The sequence below is a fragment of the Carlito syrichta genome, unplaced genomic scaffold, assembly GCF_000164805.1.
Source record: "Carlito syrichta isolate Samal-C Ts95f unplaced genomic scaffold, Tarsius_syrichta-2.0.1 Scaffold126587, whole genome shotgun sequence".
NCBI classification, from domain to species: domain Eukaryota; kingdom Metazoa; phylum Chordata; class Mammalia; order Primates; family Tarsiidae; genus Carlito; species Carlito syrichta.
The window spans coordinates 22,415-26,079 of NW_007070683.1; the positions used below are offsets into that span (position 1 = coordinate 22,415).

The window sequence follows — 3,665 nt, forward strand, 5'->3', positions numbered from 1 at the left end:
ACCTGCCCTCGGGAGCATGCCCGCCTCGGTGAGCCAGGCGCTCTCCGACCCCCGAGCTGAGTCCCACCCCGCCCTCTTCCGCGACGTGCTCGGTTGCCCACGCAGCCACAGCCCCTCTGCCACTCCCCTTCTGCTTTGAGCTGCCCTTCCCGCTCTCCAGCCTGAAGGTGTCCCCAGGGCAGGACCTGGGAAGCGCGCTTTCCCATAAACAGCTCTGCCAGCACCTTGCCAGCAAACGCCGACTACTGCTCTGACCCTCAGTCTCTTCACTGGGGAGGAAGACAGCATCCACCTCACCGGGACGCCGGAGGGACCAGAGAGGTGACGCACATCAGGGCAGGCAGGGCAAGTGCCCGGCCGACGCCAGCCCCGACCGGGCTCCCCTTTGGTCTCAGCAGTGGTGGCCGTGGCTTACTTCCCGCTAGTCACCTGCCGGGCACCGAGTCCACACGCGATTGTGCCCTGAACTCTGACCCTTAAGGCCCGCGGCTGGGCTGGTGTTGGCTTCCAGAGGAAGAAGCCGCCGTCTGGGGAGGCAGCCCCGAGAGTCACACCCAGGCCTGACTCCAAGGCCGGGGCAGCTCCTCTCTGCCACGACAGCCCCGGGCAGACAAGACGGGGCCCAGTGGCGGCCCCCAAGACGCCTGCCAATCCACCCAGGCAGGGCTTCTTCTCCTGAGACCCGTGGGAGTCAGGCTGGATCGGCCTCCGGGTGGGACCGTCCTGAACACTGCAGGGGAGCCACCCACATAGTGTGAGCACCCCCAGCCCAGTCAGGACAACTCAAGACACCCGCAGACGTGCCTAGTGTCCCTCGGGAGAGGACCAGCCCCAGCTGAGACCCATGGGTCTGGGAGGAGGGCCGGGGAGTCCGGCAGCCACGGCGGCTGCTGAACTGTGGTGAGGTGACGGGGGAGCCCTGGCAGGAGCCCCCCAGCCAAACAGAAGAGCCTGGCCAACCTCACCGCTGACATGACGGGGCCGCCAAGGGCGGGCGGGCTGGCCTCTGGGTCAGCCGGGACCCCCAGGGGTCAGCTCCCAACAGGCCCCCTGAGCCCAGTGTCCTGGGGGACAGGCCAGAGGGCTTCAGGGCCACCCGCACAGGGCCCTGAAGCCGGCTGGGGGTGAAAGCGACAGGGTGGAAGAAAAAACTTCCAGCGGGGGGAAGGGCACGCGTGCCAAGCGGTGTGCGTAGCCAGCACACAGGCAGGGGTGCCGAAGCAGCCAGTACGCCACTTGCCACTGCCGGAGAGCCCGAAGGACGGGCTGGCACAGCCCCAGGCAGAAGGCTCAGGGCTGCATCCTTGGTGAGCAAGGGGTGAGGCCAGGAGCCTCGGGCACATTTTGGCACTGAGGCCCTGCCGCTCTGGCTCCCAGAAGGCCCTCACCAGTCAGCTCTGAGGTTCCTTCTGGCTGCACCAGGTGCTGCGCCTGACGAGGGGGAGGTCCGGCTCAGAATGACGGGGACACCATGTGGGCCGCCCTGTCCATCCTGCAGAGCCCGAGAGGTACCTGACCCGCGCCGGGGCTGTGAATTGTGGCTCTGGAAAGCCCTGGGGTCAGGAGTGTCTGGTCCCTGCTAGACATGGAAGGGCCTCCCGGTAGCTAATATCACGGGGCCACGCCCATTGTGCAGGTGAGGAAACAGGACAGAGAGCGCAGCGGCTGCCACAGCATGCGCAGAACAGGCCTGGCACTCAGACCTGTGTCCCCGGGCTCCAAGGCATGTCCTGCCCTCTGGCCTGGCAGCCCGGGGACCCTCACTCACCCAGACACCCCCAGCTGGCCCATGTGGTCAGCTGGGCGCAGAGGGCCCAGGATGCTTTGAAAGCAACAACGCTTCACCTCTCTGGCCACCCCCCCACCTTGGGCAGAAAAGCAAAAAGGTTAGCGGGCAAGATGTGTCTCCCCTCAGGGGGAGCTGGCTGTCAGGGCCGGGCTGTCATGCCCTGGGCAGGTGGGCTCAGAGCCTGCTGACGCCATGGCACTCCGCCCGCCAGGCCCAGCCCCAAACCAGCAGGACGGAGGCGGCTGGATCCCCGCACACCCCTCAGGCTGCCATATGTTCCCAACTTGGTCCCCGCAGCTGCTGCTACCGAGGAGCCCGCCCTTGGCTGGGGGAGGGGGCCCCTCAGGAAGGAGCTCCCAGCGCCCCGAGATCACTTCCTGCCCGGCTCCGTCCTGATCCGGGGCTGAGCCGTGTTTATAAACAGCGCCACCCCAACGGCCAAGCGCATATCATCTCTAGGCGGGCCCGGACGCCGCCAGAAGTGATGGTGGCCTCGACAGCAGCTGCACGGCTGTTCCTGTGACAGCAACTCTCTGGACAGCGGAGACGCGTATGGGGTTGGTGGCACGCAGCCTCAGCGGGCCCGTGGCACCCCGTCCCCAAACCGCCAGAGGCCTCAGGTTCAGAGGCTCCGACCTCAGACGCAGCAAGCCCCCTGTGTTCCCCCGGCCCGTCCATCGTGCACCCCGAAAGACAGCCATCTATGGCAGGTGGCAACAGGCTGTGGAGAGGTCCTGGGGAAAGGGACGCTTCAATGACATGAAAGGCACTCAGGCTGTGAGCCCCCCAGGGAGGCTCACGCTCTGGAGAGCCTGAAAGGAGGGTCGGCAATGTAAGTGGGGCGGGGGCCCAGCCACCAGGGTCAGGGAGAGTTCATCAGATCGGATTTCAGGGCCCTGCCGGCGCAGCTTGCAGACCCTGCCCGGCTAGGGTGGGGGCGGGGGCCAGAGTCAGTGCCACAGCAAGGCGGTGGCATCTCAGGGAGACTTAGAGCTCCTCGGGTCTGCAGCGTTCAGACCTCCACGCCACCAGCATGCGAGTCTCGTTTCTCAAAACCCTGGGGAGGGCAGAAGAGTGTGGGGTTGGCAGGGGAAGAGGGGGGTTCCCTATAACCATAAACCCCTGAGAGCTGCGAGTCACAACCCAGGAGGGGAGAGAAAGGCCACGTGAAAACAGAGGGAGGAGCCAGAAAAAAGAAAACACATGCAGGTCGGGACCTGAGGGAGGAAGCCCAGGAAGGGGGCAGAGGTCCCCAGCCTCCTAGGAGCAATGGCCTAAGGGTGGGGACACTCTGAGCTCAGTCCCCAGAGAGCTGAAAGGGGACCCAGGCTATGAGCGAGGATGGCATCTACGGGACCTGGACTGGGAGAGAAGCAGCAGGAGTCACCCCAAGGAAGGATGCCACAGACCCGGCGGGGACCTTCCGAGGCACCACCTAAGGGAGCAGGCAGGAGGGGGTGTCTCAGACGCCAGAGCTGGGGTGCACAGAGGTTCTGGGGGCTGAGCAGGAGAAAGAATGTGCTTAAGAGGCAGACTCACTCGGGAGTGGGGTAGAGTGGGGTCGGGGACAGCCTAGGTCTGGAAACACTGTCTGAGGCCGCCAGCACAGAGCTTGGAGCCCCCCAACGCCTCACGGACTGGGGAGGAGGGACCCCGGAGCATCGCAGAGCCCGGAAATCAAGACCGCAAAGGGGGAGCAGGGGAGGCCCCTGGCCAAGGACAGGAGTCTGGGCTCCATCCCACGGGCAGGGTAGAGGGTGCCGCCCGTGTCACCCAGCGCCCACCCCCGGGGCCGGGGAGAGCCGGTGTCAGGAGGGGGCGGGGCTCGGGGACCCAGCAGGAGCTGGGGGACTCCGGGCCCGAGCCCGGGACCCAG

The 3,665-nt window shown here is 66.2% G+C and overlaps 1 protein-coding gene across 1 annotated transcript in view; it reads right to left on the bottom strand.

Moving 5' to 3' along the window:
• PIAS4 (protein inhibitor of activated STAT 4) overlaps nt 1-3,665 on the bottom strand; it is a 28,747-nt gene that overhangs the window by 20,885 nt on the left and 4,197 nt on the right. The gene's annotated exons all lie outside the window — the stretch shown is intronic.